Raw genomic sequence first — 21,535 nt, 5'->3', positions numbered from 1 at the left:
CCAGCAGCATCCTTCAGTGATCTCCAGGAAATCGGCTAATACCAGGCATGCCATGTGGCGGCAGGGCGGGGGTCGGGGTTGTGGGGTGCGGCATCTGATGCTTGTTGAATATTTGGCTGGTGTTTACTGGGCGCTACGTTTAAAGAAAAGCATCAAAAAGGTAAGAACAGAGCACAGAGTGAGCCATATTACCTTAAAAGATTAGTTCAATAAAACCACAACCCACACAGAAAATAACCCGATAGGCTATCTGTGCAAGCTGGTCATTACAACCCATAGCTACATTTTTAATCCCTGGTCAATCCCCAAAGCTCTTGTGGCTGCAGGTTGTGATGCTATTACAGAGGCAAAAGGTCTGTGTGAGTGGGATACTGGGGTGTGGGACCTGAGATGCTATGTGCACCTATCTGTTTTTTCACTTTCATAAAACAAAAATCAGTTGAAAACAGGCCCAATTATCTATTTTGATGCTCTGACTATCACAGCCTAAACTAGTTTTGCCTCCATTGTATTTTCTGACAGAATGACCCTTTAAAAAAGTCACCCGTTTAACTCTTTGGATGATTCATAAACATCTTAGATATAATCTGTAGTTTTTATGTCAGTTTGCTCTGATTCGAATCTTACACAATCAACACCACACAGAGTACTGTTCGAGTAATACGACCCAAATAATCTCTCCTCCTTGTTGCAACGCCTTCACCCCGGATTGTATCAATCAATATTTCACCCAAGGCCCCGTCGCTCCATTTCTATTTCGCTCTCTTACTCTCGTTTCCCCTCGTGTCATAGCACCGGACAGGATAAAAATTAAACGCATCAGCAGAAAAACACACAAGTGGAAATGATAGCGCTGCTCAGGCCACTCGGGTCATGAATTCAGCTAACTGTGCTTATCACAGGCTCCAGCTATTAGTCTTAATAGCTGTTGTGACAAACCGCCTTGAGAGGAGATGGGTTCTGCTTCTCGGGGCTTACCACAGACAGGTGATTCTCATCTGTGGTCTCTTCATGTCACACAGCAGAGCGAACTGTCTGGCAGATTATTGTAGCAAAACATCAGAACCAGGCGGTCTATTATATATACCAGAGCCACATGTTTTTTCCCATACTCAGCATCCATCAAGGACAAATTAAGTATTCAATTAACTGATGATTTAAAGACCTCAAACAATTATACGAGGAACGCCAGTGAATGTTTTTTGGATATGCCACATGCTTGTCCAGCAAAAGTCCAGCAGTTTATCTAAGTTCTTTAATAGTTTTACCGTCTTTTATCTAATTGTTTTGGGTTTGTTTTTTTGTAACATTTTGGTGTGCTCTTCCAGCAATAACACAGACGTTTATTAATGCTCATCGCAGACTGCTGTCTGATCATTCAGCTGGAAAAGTTTCATAATATTTCTTTGCAGAAAATTGATAACCAGTCACTTTCACTTCTCAAGCCTGCAGCTTAAATAACTTCTCATTCATCACTACTGAACAAATACAGCTTGTATTACATTGCACTTTTCTTCCGGTGGAGAATCGACTACAGCTCCGCAGTATTTAAGGCAAACACAATCATTTATTTCTCCCTACGTGAGAATGCTCCTAGACTACGGCGTAAAAAGAAAACGTTGCTGGGGCCAAGAAACGTTAGTGGCATAAAGCCGTACAGAGAAAAATGATTTTTTTCCCTCTCAAATAAAGGTTACTTTCTGCAGCCCTTCAAGGAGCCGTGCTGTGCTGCCACACAGCCGGTGGATGGAGCGGCAAAGTAAAAGTGTTAAGCTAGGTGCCTTACAAAGTAAAAACCACATGAAAGCAGCGCATAGAATAACATAAGAAGTTGGCCCGCATCAACACCCCCGCAGAACAGAAAAACCATTGAACACACCAAAGTCCTGGGTGCCCTTTAACGTGAAGCCAGACATTGGCTGTTTCGAAAACAAATGTCAGGCCGTCTTTTCAGGCAGAGTCCTTTCCCACGAGCTACGGCTATCCTCCACTTCTTGACAAACGACCAAGCTTGTGTCTGGGACCATGTCAACAAGTTGCTTTGTTTAGACAGTAGGGATGGGGGACTACTTTGATGCACTTTGAGGCATGTCTTCCTTTACTGTCGAGAGCTGGTTTTAGGTTTGGATTGGGAGAGAGGACACACTTGTGCCTCCACTCATGGGCAACACTCAGGCTAATGCTTTTGTCGCTGCAGTGCTTTGAGCCTAAATTAAATAAGAGTCTACAATTTCTCACATTTACGGATGCTATATAAGCTGCAGACCACAAAGAGAGGTGGCAGAAGCTGTAGAGAACGGTTACCGCGACTAAGACGAGGCAGTATATTTAACAAATATGAGGTTCAGAAATGTGGGGCAGAATAGGGTGTATAGCTCCAGATTTGAGTGTAGAACAATGGAAGTATGTGCTGATTTCTGGCCTGAACAATGGCAGGATGACACGAAGCCTGACAAAGACACACAGAGCAGCAGGATCTACAGTGCAGACAGGAGAAGCAGTTTCACAGAGTAAAAACACTGCCAAAAAACATCTCATCTTCCTTTTTCCGCTTCCAACATCTTTTATGTGTTCTGGCACCTCTGGCACTCATAAGTCAAAAGTGAGCAGTCAAACTTTAAGCAGCACTGTGAGCACAGCCTTGTCTATTGAAATGAGCCAGTCACTGCTTAAAAATTGGGCGTGAGCTAAAAAAAAACCCAAAAATCTTCACGGGAAGGTGTCAACAGTTTCTATCCAAACGCAGTGCATATTTTTATCCAACTTAACAGGAAATTTTCACAAGAAAATGTGAAAAAATAGACATTTCCAACCAAGACTTTGATGCAAATATAAGTCTTTGGGTGCTTTAGAATTAAACCACCCAAAGCCTTTCCAATCGGATGCCATGAAATGTCTGCAGAAGAGAAGGGCTCAACTTTATGACAAAGGTATAAGAGCATCTGTCACACCTTGAAACCATGTGGAAACCAGTGGAAATACGTAATTTTTTTTTTTTTTTTTTTACTGTATTCATTTCAGGAACAGCACAGACTTTTTGGTGGTCCACTAACATCTGTTGCAATTTTCCATCTGTCCAGTGTGGAGAAACCTCACATCAATGTTTAAAATGTACACATCTTCCACATTTTTAAATATTTTATTAATTATCTAAGCCTGTTTCCACTGCAATCTGTTGTTGTTTTCTATATTAATAGAAAAACTTCTCCACCTCAGGGAACTATTTTGACAACTTGAAAAGATATAAAAACAGGGCACGTGGAAAGGGACATAAGGTTATAGTAGATTTACATATTAATTTGGAGCCAGCATTTTTATTTAAAAAATATGTTTTAACAGGGAATAAAATGATAAATAAGTTAAATCAAACCATGGTTTGTGGGCACCAGTTAAGACAAACATATGCCACATATGATTTTATGAGGTTGTGTCTAAATTATCAGCATTTCTAAGCATAAAGTTGATAAAATAATAACACAATTATAAAGCAAACAAAAGCTATACAAAAGCAGTTGTGCTAAATGGGGAAGGTAATGAAATCTCTTGTCTCCCATATGCCACTGAAGGCACTCAAAGTGCCCTTCATTATTAATGTCCTCAGAGCAGCATTTGAAGCAGCTTTGCTTCTCTTATCAATCATTCATCTGCTTTCCATTGAACACGCTCTGATTCTCTAGTGTCAAATCAGACTTAAAGTGGCTGAAGGACCACCAATCTCAGGTTTTACTTTAATTAAACAAGGCCGTGAACCTCCAACACTTGCTTGCAGTGCCACACAAATGGGCCCTGAGTCATTTGTTATATTAAGAGCCCGTCTGCCTATCGGTTTGACTCGTATCTGCACAACCTTCTGGTTTTTGTCAACACTGAAAACTTGAGATTCAATCAAAACAAAATCATGTCGAAAAAAAATGGGTGGAAAAACAAATATGTGTATTCGGCCAAAGCTGCTTCCTTCTCCCTTTCCTACCTCGCTCTCTGTCTGAACAAGATCCCATTTCTCTGTACTGCAGCAGGCGTTTGGTTAACAGCAAACATAATCAAACTTTGTGGTCTGCCCTTCTGTGAAGTTGAATCGAAAGCATATCGTGCGGAGTTCTTCAGTGGCAATCTCCAATTACCTTCTGCGTACAAGCGTTCACTGCTCTGGAACTTTTCCATTTCATTATTGCACTCAAGCTGCCCCCATCGAAAGCCAACCGGCAGCAGCGGCAGTGGCAGCAACACAGCAGACCGTGTCATCCGTGCACAGCAGGGGGATCCTTCCAAGCTGCAGAGAATTCCTCGTTTTTGTCTGGGGGAAAAAGATTCATGTCTACACAAACCACAGGTGCAAGTGATTTAAAAAAAAAACAGCGTAATGGGGCAGGGGTAACGTTCAGGTCCCCCTCGGCTTTGTTTGTCGCAGTTTATTCAGTAGGTCAGCTTTCCCATACTTTCATTAAGAGGTAAAACAGTGGAGGCTAAAACAACTGCCTTTTTCTGTCGCCCGCAGGAAATGTTTCAGCTCAGTGCCTCACGCTCAGAAAACCTCTGATGAAATCATTCGCCAGCCCTCACAATGGATTTGGGAAAGTCGAATGAGGGATTATTTGATGCAACTTCCACTCAAGAGGCCAATTCAGCCTCACCAATCAATACTAATCAACAGGGAGATGACAGGAGATGAAATTCCCTCTGCTGCAGCCAACGTAAAGCGCACAGGCTCTTCTCTCTCAAATAACTGAGTCTTCCTACTCAAATATAGCGTACTTATTCTTTCCTTTCCTCGAGTATTCCTGCAGGAAGTATTCTTTAAACTCAAATCATACCCACAAAATTTTTATTTTTCTTATTTTTCTATGATCACTAAACAGCTGAACACGCATGATGCAAACTAAACTTTCCCTATCAAAATCAGCTGCATCTCAAATGCTGATACTTCAGAATAAGCTCCAAACAAGACTTTTAAGTTATAAACCTCTATAACTTAGTGCAATGTAACTATTTAACTAACAAACACACTTAGCTGCAATCCATCACTGATCAAAGCTCACTGCAACACCATGCAAATGAGTAATCTACAGCACAGACCGTGTTTACATTATCGAGCTCTGTCTGAGTACAGCCTGTAGAGGGGGCCTTTCATCTTAAGAACCAACAAAGAGCATGAGCTTTTCATCTTACCAGGAAGCATATATTTAATGAGACAACCTCTGCAATCTCTGCTGCCATGCAAAGAGTCTGACCCTGCACCGCAGCTCGGCAGCGCTGCCGAACAACAGTCACGGCAGTCTAGACGAGGCCAAGCGTCAACTGGGGCCTCCCGAAAGCTCTTGTAATGCACAAGGAATTTGGTGCGATTTCCCCAGAGCGGAAGGGAAACGCATGAGTGAGAGTAAAGAGGGGGCGAGATCCCCGCAGAGGTCAGAGCGTGTCCCTGGAGGTGTCAGGGAGAGTAAATGGGCATGACTGCAGTACACAGGGTTATACTCGCTCTCCTCCCTCCCTCCCTCCTTCTCCCTCGTCGTCTTCGTGGGGTGCCCACTCTGACTCGTCCCCAAGCACCTCAAAGCGAAAAGCAGCACAGCTCTACTCGCATGCCACACAAATTGGAACAGGAAATGGTTGTCAGCTCCGGGCACAATCACCACCTTATTTTCAAACGATAAAAAAGTCCAAAAAACAAAAAAAGATAACGTTAAAGAGGATCTCTCGGACGACACGGGGATGGTGCTTGTGTGATGACTGTAGAGACGGCTGCTGGTTGTCTGCACGGCTGGCTGAAGGCTGACACCAGTATAAAGGCACATGAATATTCAGTGACCAAGTAAATGAAGCAGATAGCACTTGACATGTTTAACATCCACCTTTGGCACCTTCTCTCTGCAAAGCCAACAAGGTGAAGCAGCAGAACAAATATGTTGGTTGTTGGTAGGCGGCAACAATCCCTGCTGATGAATTGGATGCTTTCGAACAAAGAGAATGAGCTTCAGTGGGCGAGCTACATCAAAATAAGCCGGACTTAGAAAAGCAATCTGGTTTCCTCAGTGGGATTTGAGTTGCTAAATTGCTACTTTTTGGAGACTGGCATTAAAATAAAAATTGTAGCATGATACCTTGCAATATGCTGACATTTCCATTCTTAGAAAAGCATGTTTCCCCCAACTATAATCCCTGCTGGTATCAAAATGTTTGCTCTCTAAATATTTACCAACCCAGAGTCACATCTAAAGCCGAACACAGGCACCTTGAGACTTCCTTTTTTCCCCCCCAAGTGTTGTGTCCCAAAGGAAATGCAGTGAAAGCACTACAGACTATCTGGCAAGTGAGTAAACTAAGCACACGATGCATTCCTCCAACAACTCAAACAGCTCTGAGAAAGCAAAAGAAAAAAATCTGCCACCAACAAACTGCACTTCTTGAAATTGTACCTGTGTGAGAGATGAGGAGAATTCATGTGGTTACATGCATGCAGTTTTGATGCCGAAAAGGGACACAGTGGTGCAAAAATATTACTGCAATTGGTAAAGTAATGTAAATATTGACACGTTGATAGTGCTCACCAGTGCTTATCCGGCTGACCTGACCGATGACAGCCATTTAACATCTGCTCAGTAATATTCCAGGGTTAAATAGGTGGTTGACTAAAATTTTCCGCATCTCTCTCTCCATGCTCGGGGACTTTAAAGCATGGAAACTGTAACTCCAGACTTTTCAGAGCTACCTTTTAAGCCTGCTATTGGACAGTAAATCAGTGCTGGGATTCCCTGATTGTCATCAGGAGCTTGATTCGTGCATCACAATCATTGGTTCATTCACACTTGTGTGACTACCAGCTGGCTAATAAGACCCAATCAATTAAGCAACACTTCTCATTATGCCTTAAGTTGAATTTTTTTAAACTATTTGTTAGGACAACAATATTTAAGACTTCAAATATCAATGATCAAAACTCTGTCTGATTAGTAAAGCATTTCATTTAACCTCAGATTCTTTCCCAATTACTCTGCTGATGCACCAGCCCAGCTTCTTGCTCGTGTGGTAAACTCTAATATTGTTGATCTAAGATTTAACATCATGTTAACATTTATGCGAGATTAGCTCTCTGCAGATTTCTTACTTGAATTCTTCGGCTCCCTCAAAGAAGATTTAAGCCTTTCCAGCCAAATCCAGTTATACAATAATTTGTAATAAATGGTAAATGGGCTGGTACTTATATACTTTTATGCTCAATTTGAGCACTCAAAGAGCTTACTTACTACAAGTGCCTTTTTTAAAAATACATAAACACTCCAGTAAATTCCTTGGGGGCAACTCGGGGTTCAGTGTCTTGCCTGAAAATACTTCAACATATAGACTGAAGGAGGCATGGCTCGGAACAACAACCTGCTGATCAGCAGATACCCTGCAAATATGGCACATTTTCAGTGAAGCAGTGCTACTTGTGCTGTGGACACGGGTTCAAGGAAACAAAATTTTCACTGAATTCATCACCCTCTGGTCTAGGAGATGCAAATGCCACTTGCCACACTGATTTATGATATCACATAATGGTGGCACGATTGCTAAAACCAGGTAGTTTTCGGCACTCACTGTGTTATTCGGTAAGATTTTTGGTGTAGTATTCCCTTAACGGTATTGGTTAGCCGTTAGTATGCTCCACATGATCGAATACATTAACGTGTATGCACACAAACACATGCAAGAAAAACAAGAGGAGCCATGAATTAATTAAGAGGTCAGTGCTTCTGGACAAAACAAAGTAACACGCACACACACAAAAACACATACTCTATCCACCTCTCTCCCCCCCACTACTCAGTGCACTGCCTCCTGATAAGCTGGTTTGCCAAGCTTGCCAGTGCCACTGATGGCTCCGTTTGCACAAGCGCTCCATTGTTGCTGTGCAGAGTGGACAACTGCACTTTGGACCTTTCAGAGGGGAAAGCCTTTTATTATGTTTCCCTTAAGGGCATCCACTGTGTTTTATCTGCAACCTGCCAGCCACACACACTTTAAACACAGCATTAAGGATATTCAAGGATAGAAAACATAAACAGGAGCTGCTGCGTATCCTGCGCTCCCGCTGTTAAGTAGTGTACAGTCAGTTTTTTCCTGGGTGCTGATTTTTTTTCTCCTTCCGGAGCTTTAAAAGACTCATAAAAGGCAGCTGAATTATCTGTGTTGCTGGAACCTGATCCACTGCCGGCTGACCTTTTCCCACAAAGCAATATTAAACATAATAGTTGGGCTGAGTTAAGTGATTGCAATTTATGAGTCCATTTAACTTGATTCAATATTGGATGACAAATGATTACCTCTGTGAAGTAAAGCTTACGTACACAAAAATAGCCCCAGCTACACACAAACGCAGAGCTTTATCAAACTTAACAATCAGCTCAGTGTCTGTCGGCTGCAAGTCTGGCTCAGCGGAGGGCTGAACAGAATTTTAAAAATGCATGACAAGACTAGAAGTAGAGGAAGAAGGAGAGGTTGCATATTAAATACACACAGATACCCTCATCTCCTCCTCTTCTTTTTTTTTGGCTCCAGCTCCATTAAGCTAAAACTGATGCGTATTGAATAGATGTTTCCTCACAATTTGGTCAACTGGCCAAATGGATTAAGTGTATGAAATTCATTTTCCTGAGTGCATTGAGGAAGTGTCAAAATGGTCCAAGATTTCTTCATCCTGCTGTACAACAAGCTGCTTACCCTGCAAAAACAGGCCGCAACACGTTGCTAAACGTGGCCCAGGCTTTAAATTAGCCTGACACAATCCACATATTTGATTCACTATTTCAGCCTGAGAAGAGTTACATGACTTTCAGGCATCCAGCTCAGACTATAAAGAAACAATGTAGCCTACTTTGCACACTCCTCACTGCTCTCTTTTCAGCCACATCCTCTTGGATTTTATGACTCTGGTTAAAATGCAACCATTAAATATTCATGTGTGAGGGCTTTCACCCGTGAAGCAGCTTCCCCCTCTCGCTCTCTCTCTTTCTGTGCGAGCTTTAGAGAAAGTGAGAAACTTTTTGATTTTAACTGACAGGAGCTAAATATTAAAAAAGAAGCTTTGGGAGTTCGGCAAAGTGTAGACTACTCCTCTCCAATATCCTCCTCGGCTGATATGAGCCTTGCCTTCTTGGCTTTCATCCTCATTGTTCTTAAAATCTCACACTGTAGTGAGACTTGTCGAGTAAATTAACATGACAATACAAACTGTGGAGATTAATGAAAATAAATACTCCGTAGCCGAACAATGACGTTATGAAAATTGATGGTTGACAGTCATTCCAAAAACAATAGAGTTTCTTTTCTTTCTTTTCTTTTTTGGTCATCAGCAAGCATCACATCACACGCATCATAAACTGTATCTTTGAACAATATTGCTCATTAATTTTTCACTTGTTGTCTCGGCTGTTTATTATGCAAAACATTACAAACTATCAGCAGCAAAAGTAATGACACAAATAATTCATAGTTTCCTTCTTAGAAGTCCTGGCAAGCTAAAATCCATAATATATAGCAGGTTAAGAGAGTCTATAAAAAATTAGGTATGAAATTATGTCTTCAGGTATAGACAGCAGCATAAATAAGGCTGAAATGTGATTTTGCTGCAGTGAACATTAGGGAAATTTCCAAAGCTTTATTTGGGTAGATGTTATTCGCATACAAATCAAGGGATGCAACATTCAGGGCTTCTCCAAACAAGTGATTTTCTAGACAAATGAAGCAACTGCTCCGACATGTGAGGCTTGCATCCAGTCTTTGTGCTCAAGAGTGGCAGAACGCATGTATGACAACTGGCTGCTGTAAGTTGATTTAACTGCTGAAAATTCATGAGGGACGAGTAAAATGAAACCTAACAATACTATTGTTGTCTGAGAGCAGCCGAAGTGCAAGCAGCATGAAAAGTTTATTCATTCTGAACTAATCTTTTTAGTGACTTGGGAGTAACGATTCGTACCACTTACTAATGAGTGAGGAGCCCTGCTAATCATGAGGATATTTATGAATCTCACTGTGGCAGCTAAGTCCTGCCATAGGCAAGAGTACAGTCCATCACTATCGTAGTTTGGACACCGAGTGTATGTGAAACATGCAAAACCAATTACTCTTTCATCAGTCTCTCCTGCTCTGGCACTCAGCAGCTGATTGACACACACACACTTTTCTCTCGCACTTTCCTGAATGAAGCCCCTTCCCAGAAAAAGAGTCAAACTTTCCATCGGTGCTCATCGCCGTCTTTGATCCCAGACAAATGAGAAAACAAAATGCGCAGGACGGCTTGTGAAACACGAAGCCTTTCAGAGGTATTCTTTCACTTTTGGAAGGCTGCCTGCCCTTTTGAAAGGGATTTTCTTCAAAGCAAACATCGGTGACATTACCCATTCTGCACCCAATTAAAATTTATTGAACGCATGTAGAAAACACTGTACCGCCAATATCAGGCACAACTAGCTTGTCACAAACAAACAAATACAGCGATCACAAGGACAAAAAAATAAATAAAAAGAATCCTTTCCCGGCCTTTTGCGTTCATAACCAGCATTTAATCCGCTGTAATGATTTACAATATGACAAGTCGGGCAAAATTTACTGTGACAGATTGAATGGGGCCCAACATAAATATAATTACAGCTCACATGATCTTCTCCACCTCCCTCCTCCAAAGGAAGTGCACACAAAGACGACGAAGGATACGCAGCCCGCAGTAATTTGCTCTTTCAATTTGCTCCTTGACATCAGCTGGTGCCAGAAAAATAAAATCAAGAGCAGCAAAGCCACAAAGTGCTGAGGATTTAACGGTGAACTCAGGTGGTCCTTGTTACAGCAAAGCCACGTTGTGGTGTTTGACCTCAAGCAAAACCTCAGAGTTAACGTAAAAGCGGTAACTCTTAACTTCCTGTTTAGGGATCAGTGCGTTTAAACAGAGTTCAGGAGGCGTGGTGTTACACTCATGCTGATGGTTAAAATAATACTTTGGCTCACTGCTTAAAAGTCTTTGAACATTTAGCCAGCACAAATCTAATGTGACACCTCAGAAAAACACTGATACTGGCCAATATATCTGTGCATCCCAAATTAAAAAAATTATTGTCATTAAGCCATTACTTGGATAATTGCTTAACTGTTAAAAGTCAGCTTGAAATACTTCCCCTCTAAGCAGGTTAAACTTTATTTCTGAGTTAAAACATCATTCAGTTTAGAACTTACAGATGCCATCAGAAGCTCTCTGACAACTAGGATAGATACTTCTCTAGCATTTTATGGACTAAATAATTAAATCACTTAATCAAGAGAATGGCTGATGCTGAGAGACAGCAAGACAGCGCGTGATTACTTAGTCTTAAAGACGTCTAGAAAGGTAGAAATCTCCACATCAGAGAGGATAAACATTTGTCGATATGCACAAATGCTGTCGAAGAGCTAAAGAAATATAGGCAGTTTTAAAGGGATGCAAAAACAAATAGCACTTTACAAAGTAGTTTAACGGCCCGACTACTCTCCAAAGAAAGAAGTCGTAAACTTTGTGAGAGGTGGCGACACACAGGGGTAATTCTCTGAAAGAATCCCGCTGTGACTCCCACCCACCCATCCCGAGAACACCCCAGATTTGGTTTCGCATTCCTGCCTCACAGATAACGCAGACGCACACAAGAAAAAGAGATGAGACGCAGACACTTTTCTGACCTCGCACTATTTCATCTCACTGACGATGTTTACGCCATGAGTCAAGCGCAAGGATATCTCCTCTCTTGTTCTTCCTCCAAGATGTGAAGGATCAACCACTCCCTGGCACCCCTCGACAGCCTCCCCCCTTCCATCACCCTCCATGCTAATGTAATACACATTAGTGAAACCAGCCGCACACTGTGCACTTCCACAGTGACACGGAGGATGCTGGGCCCTCGGGTGAGCCATCTCTCTCTATCCCTCCCTCCCTCCCTCCCTGACTCTCTCCACATGCCAGGCACATCACGGGCACAGCCTCGCACCACAGCGTCTGTGACTCAAACATGCCCTCGTTTCGGAGCAGATGGTCAAAAATAGCGTCCACTGTCAACATTTTTGTAAGCCGTGGGACCCATTGGGCCACACACGGTATGCCAGGAAGAAGTGCAATATACGTGTGCGCGCGTGTAAAAATAATCTGGTCAGTTACAGTTTTTCTCGGTTTGATACTGACAAAGTGAGAACACCCTGTTGTTGCAAAAGAGCTTATGCAATCGGCACCTATAAATAGGAGTGTGAAGTGTTTCTGCATATGTGTCGCACTGCATGTTTACATTCAGGAGCACTGCCCAATTAATTAGCATTCATCATCAGCAGTGGTGGCTGTTAGGATATCACTGATTACTATTAGTGTGAAAGAAATCTATTGTCTGCGGTCGCGGTTCATTTGCAAAAGCCAAAGGATGAAGGAACGTAAAGAAACATGGAGGACATGTTTACACTAGAGTTATTTAAAGCTCTCTAGGATCTTTGCCTGTAATTTACATAAAATGCTAGATGGTCAGATATGATGAAATGTCTGTGTGCTGCAGATAAAAGTAATAGTAATGTAAACTTATAGAAATTTTGGATTTGTGCTACATCATGCTTTGAGTGATGAAAACCAGGTGTACTCTCACAGCTATGCCAAATTAGCTGAGGGCTACACCTGACCCTGGTGTTTTGGTAAATATTTGCTTACTTTGGAGCAAATCTGCACCACGGAAATGTCAGACTTTAGCTTTCTGCAGTGCCTGTTTACACTACTGACAACATTTGTCTGCCTCATATTAACACTGAAGAGAGGTCTGAGATTTGAGGATTATGAGATGGGAAGTTACAGAGCTTAAATCCCAATCAACTGAAAATTGTGTACAAATAAGGCAAACTCAGAACAGAAGGTGTGCCTTTTGTGACCTAAAATGCATCAGTCGCATGTTAAGGGTTAACATATTCCACCCTATCCAGCACCGAGACCTCTCTCGTGATCTTCTTTCTCTGCCGACAGCTGTCACGTCAGTGTATCAGCTCCGGTGTGTGATGCATGCCTTGCACCTGGGTAACCGACCGCACACAGACACGGCGTTAGCATGAGGGTACAGTGTAAGCTGACACACAGGCTGTGGGTGTGGTGTCACGGCTGTCCACACTTCATCATCAGTAAAGACTTTGTTTGAGCAGGGAGGAGAAAATAAAGTATGATTGGGTCACAAAAGAAACAAAAATCATTATGGATTAAAAACGCAGCGAGAGAATTGTAGCTCCGGTAAACAGATGCTTAAAGGATTATTCAATTAAACAGTTGATCAGCAGCTGTAAAGAGCTTCTGTAGTGTGATGACTTTTTCTGTTTTCTATAATTGAAAACTGAATGTGTTTTGGTTTTGGACTGTTGGTTGCACAAAGCAAGCAATCTGAAGATGTCACCTTGGACCTCGGCAGTTTGTGCAAGCTGTTTTTTTCTATTTGTGCCAATTTTAAAGATTCAAACGTTAAATTATCAAGAAGAAAAAAACGATAAATGAATAAATAAATCAGTTTTTGAGTCTTTGGTGAGATGGGTTTGCAAACAGGGCACAAAAAGGACTTAAATAGGAGCAAAGAGAAGATCAACATTTTTTTTTTATTAATTTATTTTCTTGCCAAAAACTGCACAAATATGAAAAATCACTAAAAAGCAAGCCTGGCTGCTTACTCAGAGTACACATCTGGCTATAACTGCTGTGATCTGCCATGTTCAGATTTTATGAAGGCTGCTGATGGTTTTGCACTGCTTCTCTGTGTGTGCACATGTATTTCTGTTACCTTGTCATGTTTATAAATTTGGGGTCTTGTCTGGCTGATTTGTGATAATACTATTGAAGTCAAGTTCTACCTGTTCATCAGTAATAATATATCCAGTATCTTGTATATTTTGAAGCAAGGGCAGGATTTTCATACATGCTAATTTTACAAAGGTAACCTCACAGTGAGTACATAAGTGCTCTTAACATGCACAGCAGGCAAAAGGCTTGCAAAGATTTGTGTCTATTCTTGTCTGGGTGCTTTAAATGAAGTGGAAAAGCATGCATTATAACCCACCAATCAAAATATATTAATGCAAATTTTATATTTAAGACAGTCTGTTGTTGGGTTGCTGTCTTATGCCAGCATCAATCAGATTTAATCAAACTGCACACAAGCAGTACCGACGATGACAATTTATAAGCGTGAAACTGTCACAAATACTCAAAGATCCCATGAGAATAAAAGCCATGGAGCCCTGTCTACTTTGGGTCACCTGCACGCTTTGCCGCAGTGACTATGCAAAGGAGAACAGGTGAAATGCAAAACAACACTTAAGCAGAACGCGTCTTTTGTGTCAACATACGGCAACAGATGAATGAGAGATGGGGCAACATGTCAGGGATTTTATCTACTTATGTTTTACATCTCGATAGCAAACTTGAAAAGATCTGACATTTGTGTTTGGGAAGGGAGGGGGCGTGGGGGTGGGGGTGCTTGGGAAAGAGATTACCCTCAGACCTTTTCTTTGAGCGCAGGAGAGAATGGGGGAAGGACGTTCCCTGTGTATTAGTAAATCCCAGTTAATTTTCCCTGTCACAGAACAATAAGATATGGACCCCCGTGGGCTCTGTTGAATGTAATTCCACCACTTGCTCAGAATCACCTTCATTACTCATCAGAGATGTAGATCTCTCTGTCTCCCCGAAAAAAGAAAAAAGAAAAATCCTCTGGAGCGCACACTAGACACTGATGCTTCAGCAGAGCCCTCTCGGGAGCCTTCCCGGTGCCCATTTCTTGATAGTGAGATTACACCTCTTGAGACATTTTCAAATTTTGAGAGCTAGTTTCTCGGTCTTTGCTCACATTTAAGAGGGGAATATGCCTGCTATGCAACACTTGGAAGATTTGACGGGATCCTCGGTTGGACCTTGTTTAAATTTATAAAGGCTGAGACTTTGTAGAACCGGATGTTTTCCAAGATCCAGAGCCTTTCATTTACACGTAACACTGCGACGATGCACTGTCATCATCCGCGTCTGTTTTTCACAGCATGTCACATTTAACATGCATGAGCCTACGACTGGTGGGGACCCCACAAAGCTCCAATTACATCCTGTGTGGGTTAAGACTCGCAGATTATATTCTTTTTTTTTTTTCTTTTGCTTTTTGCACAGCTATTTTTCAGTTTGTGCTCTAATTTGTCCACTGAAATTCTAAAACCCTGCTGACAACAACAAACATGCAAACAAAGAATTAGTAGATTTTAATTGCACTTTAATTATGAGCAATAAAGGAAGGAATTGTTTTCATAATCAATTAACAGTTATAATGCTGGGAATTCTTAGAAAAAGATTTGACTGACATCTTCAAGGAGATTGTTTTGTCCATTTGGTTGTCTGAATATTTAATTTACTCTGCAGAAAGTATTTGTATAACTTTTAACAAAAATAAATAAGTAGAAAATCAGTTAATTGATTAACCCTTTCATCTGTTTTAGATTTAAAAAATGTATTTTAATTTCACATTTGCTTCCCATGCCTACCAACAAGCACAAAACTTGAATGTAATCTATATTTTTAAGGATGTTGTGCCTTCTATGAAGCTAAACCTGCTGTCTTTAAACCTATTAATCAGACGGTGTGTGTCTTCTGTTCTGGCAAACTTCCCCTCCAGCATGGCTGCAGCTGTAAGAGGAGGCAAGCCTATTGTTCAGACTAACAAGGGGCACAGAGGTCACATGCATTTTCACAAGAGCTTTGCCAGAGGGGTTGCGGAAGCAAGCAGCACACTGGTCTGTTTGGTATGGATCTACACTAAAGCTTTTTCTATAAAGTCACATCGTTCCGAGTCTATTATAAAAGGGGATAGATTAGATTAGGTGAGATTATGTAGAGGGGCTCTTTAAAAAGAGCAAAAATAACACACTCAGTACTTAGCAGGCAAGTCAACAGTGGGATTAAGCCCAAAGAGCATGCTGAAATCCAATGCTAATATGCACAATGGTCATCCTTCCACCGGCTCACATTTAAATGCTCTCAAACGTGGTGACTTTGGATTTCTCAAGCGATGTTAATAGCTTGCAGCAGCAACTGAAAATCAGACTCGGGCTGTGTTATCGCTTTCTGCCATAAAACTGAAATTTCACAAATCTAAAAAATCCAAAGAGCTATTTATTTTGCCTCTCCTGCATCAAACTGTCATCTCTGTCTTCCCTCCTGTCAAGCCATCTCTCGCTCTCTCTCGGTGTGAGTACAGTTTGTACAATAACAACTCCTATCACCAATGCAACCGAAAATATGCACAAAGTGGTTGCACACGCTAACATGATTAAATGATGTGTGGTCTGGCGTCACTCCCAGGACCTCTCCCATCCCTCGCTATGCTCTGTATCTCCCTCCTGCACAAAGCAAGTACGCACACACACACACACACACACACACACATACAGATTCCCTTTCCCTGAGCTGTGTTTTGAAAATAGAAGCTTCATATTAACAGTCAACAGTCAAGCTGACAGGTACAGTCAGAGCATTCTATCCACCATAAAACCCCTCAGTGAATATCTGCGCGGTACACATGTTACTGCAGCTCCGTGTCACAGAGGTGGAGCGTCGCGAATCATCACATACACACGAGGAATGCAGAATAACATATGGAAGAAGAATACGCTGGTATGATGTAGAGCAAATGGTTATTTTGTTATTCAGATCAGCTGCATTCAGTTCCCTTTACCGAAACAGTACAAGATGTGTAAAAAAGATACTATAGGTAAAATGTGTTTTCTGTGTTGTAGCTGGCTAAGGTGGAAGTCACTTTCAAGCCTTTATGCTGCCCTGTGATTAATGTGTCTCAACCTGAGGGTCAGGATCCTTTAATGTGACTCCAATCTGAAGCATCATGTCTTACATAGACTATTTTGTTTATTTTGATCGATTATTTATCAACAACCAACCAGTTGCTCACTCCCCAAGTCTGTTTTTGCTGTGTGTATCGTCTTGTTGAAAAAGGACATTCTTTTTCCCCACTCTCACCATGTGATTGCTACAGCAGATCCCTGAAGTTCTTAACAACTTCCCATACAGTTAATTCTGTTTATTTTAAGTGAGAAAATGGATTTCTTCCTCACCACATTCGCTGATCATACTAAGTAATCGTAAAATGAATTTAAATGAAACTGTCTTAAGTTAGAGGTCACCATGTGTGAAATGTTACCTGTTGCATTTTTGGCGCTTCCACTTAGTCACAATAAGCCAAGAGGACCAATAAGGGCTTCATTTGTAACAATGTGTTGCTTTTCATCAGTTTTGTATGTAAAATTTATATCTGCAGAGGACTCGAAGTAGCTTGAGTAATGCATTTAGTTACTTTCCAGCACGAGTTACAATCTCAAAGTCACAGCAACACTGCACAAGGTTGTAATTACTCACAACTAACATAACAGGACTATTAAGCGCTGTTTGACACAAAGGTAAACCTCATGATTAAACTGCTATATCTACCTAGTGACATACTTTCTACCCCTCGACTCTCCTTACCATTTGAAAATAGCCATACCAGCAGGGTGATTCATCCCAAGAGTTTATTCTCTTGAGTAAAGACAACACAAAAAGGACCTTGAGCGAAACCTACACAAACCTCCCACAGGCTCTGACCGCGGAGGAAGAGCTTTCGGTTGCTTACTCGTTCACCTTTTTCCTGTTAGAGTGCTTCAGAGAGCTCGCCATACACAGGAGCCGCTCACTGCAAGTGGAATTCCCAAGCTGAATCAATAACATTATGATATTATACACAAGCTAACAGGCCTATTTACCAGCTATTTAAGTACATACTGTTGGTAAAAAGAGGCTTAGACTGCAAACCTTTGGGACTGGTTTTCTTTTACTGTTGTATTACAGATCAAAGTGGTCATATTTCCTTTCTGAAGACAGCATTTATTCCTAAAGATTTTGGGTGTATTTCTGTGTCACGCGTCATGTGTCATGCGTTGGATTTCTTTCAGACGAAAGAAGCATATGATACACAGGATTGTAGTAAGTGAGCTCAGCTAGTTAAGACACACCAGCTCTCGGTCTTCTCACAGGCTGACCAGCAGTGCTGCTGGAGGTAATGAGGCCTCTTGTGTGTCTTCTCTGATCTGAGAGTTGAATAATTTCCCATGTGGCACAGTCATTTCCAGCTTCCGCCTTTACTCTCAGCCCGTCGGGCGGGTGGGACAGCAAGAGCAGAACCCTCCACCCTGCGCTGACAACGTGTTGCCATTGTCAGCCTTACGGTGCGACATGCAAACCTAAGCCAGCCTGGAGTCTGGACAAAAAGAAAAGATTTGCTAAAGTGTGTAGAAGATGCTTTGTGTATGATTTAATTAAAATATATATATATATTTAGCTTCTCTTTATTTTTAGATTTTGTTCACTAATACGTGTATCTGCAGAAACTTGTCCTTTTCACGACTTTAGTTTGTTGTGTCGACAGTTTCCATTGGTCAGCAAGAAACTGAGAGTTAATAAATGGTCTACTTCAGCACTCAGACACACGTGCTGGGTTGCAGATCTCTGTTTCAATGTGTCTTTTGTTTGACGGCTGGTGTTTCAACATCCTCAGCTTGAATAGAAGAAGGTCAGCCTGGTGGGGTCTGTGGTTATTCAGGAGCCCAACCTGGGGCCCCACCGAGGTGGGGTGATGGGGAAGGAGGGGACAGGACCTCCTCTGTCTGACAACACCAAAATTGTTCCAATAATTGAAAGTTTTAATTTTCCCAAATACAGGCACTCATTCAGCTCATTTGTGCCATCAAGTGCTTGTGAATCAGCCAATGATAGCCTCCTACTTTGACATCAACTCAAATCTTTCATTCAGCCGTTATCTCAAATTCCGAAAACAGCAAAGTGAAGAAACTCAACAAGACCCTTGAATTACATGGCAAAAATGTAAACAAGCAAGCGAGGGTGCTTAATAACTGGAGTAGTCCCCACGGAGGTTTTTCATGACCCCCATATGTGGCTCGGTGCAAAACACTCTGCTCGCAGGACAAACTTGGATGCTGCAGCAGCTAAAAGTAGATATGAGCCGAATGAACTTTTCAACAGCATAACACAAAAGCAGGAAGAGCTCTCCTGTGCATCTTAATAGGGGGACGAGAAACATCTGCACAGATATGTTTGCTTGCTTGATGCTCCAAAACTTGCATTTTGTAACAGAAAAGAAAATTACAGATGACAGAAACTCTCACTCGCTCTCCTCTCTCTCTCTCTCAGTCACAATGGTTAGGAAGTAGAACAGGAGCAGAGTCAAGCTTACTTTTTTCCACTTGGCCATGCTTTTTTGCTTCCTGGACAGATGTACTGCAAGTGAAAGGCAACCTAGTTCTAAATGAGAGCGCCCCCCCCCCCCAACTGGTTCCATATATTCAGACAGCTGGAATTTTGGGAGTCAACTTGTTAAACCTCTATGAAGCGCTAATGACCTACAGCAACAAGATAACTGCAGGCTGTCACAGACATGCTTGCTTTTTTTCCATTATCATTTAATAGTATACATGTGCTGTTGCTATCAAAGTTCAGAAATTATGATTTTATGTGACATTCATTGAAAAATCCCGAACAGTGCTGTGACCGTTATTACCACGTCCAGTTATTCTACAGCTTGCACGTATCACCCAAAAACCCATTTTAGACAGACCATGTGCTTTGTGCGCGTCAAGAAGCTGAAGGTAAAGCAAACCCCACATCATGAAATTACGCACACACGCGCACCCAGACACGGTTCATTCTGCGAGCGAGATCCATACAGCCTGCTACAGTGTAGCCTCCAAGCCCCAGCGCGTTGGAGATCAACGCGGCATCTGTTACTAACGAAATGCACAACCTGCTTATTAACAGCCCGCCGGTTCAGTCCCGACGCCACGAAGCGGCGTGATAGTAAATAAAAAGCTGCGGTTTATTATTACAGGCTCCGACGTGCCGCTCGGTGCCAGTTCAAGTGGTCACTCTATTGTTGAGAAACAATCTGAGCCAAAGTGGAAACAAAACCTTTTCCGAGACAAGAGCCTCGCAGCGCGACACCGGGAACAAGCAACGTTAAGTTTGCAGCTACTCACCGGGTTATTAAGCGCAGAAAGTCCTCGGTAATTTTCGACTCTTGCTTTTTTTTAAATATCTTCCCCCCTCGCGGCCACTGAGAATGGGCTCGGCGTCAGTGGGTGAGTAACTGAATAGACTCGGAGAGAGCACAGTAAGTTGAAGTGTCAAATTACATTGGCTATTCTATTACCAAAGGGACCCATGCTCGGTGGCTGCTGACAAAATGTGTCGCGGATTATACACGCGGAGAAGCCATCAGGAGAGAGCCGGGAGCGGAGTCGGACTGTCGCTCAGCACAGCGGCCATATGGTATCTGGATGTGCTGGAGCGACCCGCTCTGATTGTGGCTCTGACTGTCTACCGCATTGTGTAGTTATGATTTGGGGATGTTTAAACAGGAAGGTAGATTTAGATTAAATAATGAGGCTGTTAAAGCGTCATTGCTGGGTATTTTAGTTTGCATTTCGATACTGATTTAATAAATGCTATTTATGACAGTTTCTAAGGAAATATTAACTCTAATGGCCTCTAATAAATTAGGTTTAGACTGATCAGAATAGACGAAAATATATGTTTTTAAACATGACAGCAACTACTTCCGCAAGTACTTGGCCACTGATAATAATAATAATAATAATAATAATAATAATAATAATAATAACAGTGGCAGTGAAATAAATAAAATAACCATGCAAGGACAATAATAATTCCCTCTGTAGCATAATCTGTCAGTTTATCAGCTGCATTATTATAAGATAAACATCTAAACATAATTAATAATGGGTTTAGTGCCTATTTAATGATCTAATAAATAGCAGTAAGAACGTGCACGGTCTACGACGAGCGCATTCGCGCACACGCGCGCTGTCACGCAGCGATCCTTTCCGGCGCTGACGCCACCCTCCATGTTTTGCAGGTCGCCGCTCTCTGATGGAAAGCTCTGAATAACAAAGACATGTTTGAGAGCAGCAGCGGCATCAGCAGCAGCAGCAGGCTGGGCTGAGAGCTGACGTCAAGGAGCCATGACTGTGCCAAGCAGCATCCAGACTCCCGGCCACCACACACGCAAACAAACACACATTGACCTGCTGCTCCTCACTGTGGCCTGTTTGGAAGCAGCCATGTCAAAAGTTAGAAATACAGCGCCCTGCTTGCTGTGAGTGACTCTTCACCTGCGATCATGGTCAGACACGAGTTTTCTTAAGATCGCACTTGTATTATAATTACAAGTCATCACACAACAGAAAGGCAACATTTCATCTATCTGGACAGTCTGTCTACCCCAGCTGTCTAAGTTAGAGGGAGGGATGGGCGTAACAATAGGCGCCATGTGTCCTGCTAAAAGGTGACAGGAAGCATTGATTTCAGTCTGTCTCAAGCTTGTAAGCCAACTGTGAATTAGCCAGGGATGAATACATCCCTTTAAGGGAGATCGTAGACAGCTGATTAGCAGCAGTTACTTCAGGA

General features: G+C 42.0%; 1 protein-coding gene across 3 annotated transcripts in view; it reads right to left on the bottom strand.

The window, feature by feature from the left end:
* The window catches only part of LOC146381484 (zinc finger MIZ domain-containing protein 1-like), a 110,314-nt gene extending 89,915 nt beyond the window's left edge, over window positions 1-20,399 (bottom strand). For 2 of the 3 annotated variants that reach the window (XM_084937541.1, XM_084937540.1), the window contains exon 1: window positions 20,086-20,399. The gene's annotated coding sequence lies outside the window, so the exon portion shown is untranslated. The remainder of the gene's footprint in view (window positions 1-20,085) is intronic. The other variant, XM_084937542.1, reaches the window with a different exon arrangement.
* Window positions 20,400-21,535: the final 1,136 nt, after the last annotated feature.

This window comes from Perissodus microlepis, chromosome 8, assembly GCF_051167445.1.
Source record: "Perissodus microlepis isolate ML-2025 ecotype Zambia chromosome 8, ASM5116744v1, whole genome shotgun sequence".
Lineage (NCBI taxonomy): Eukaryota > Metazoa > Chordata > Actinopteri > Cichliformes > Cichlidae > Perissodus > Perissodus microlepis.
This window is presented reverse-complemented; position numbering and strand designations above follow the sequence as displayed.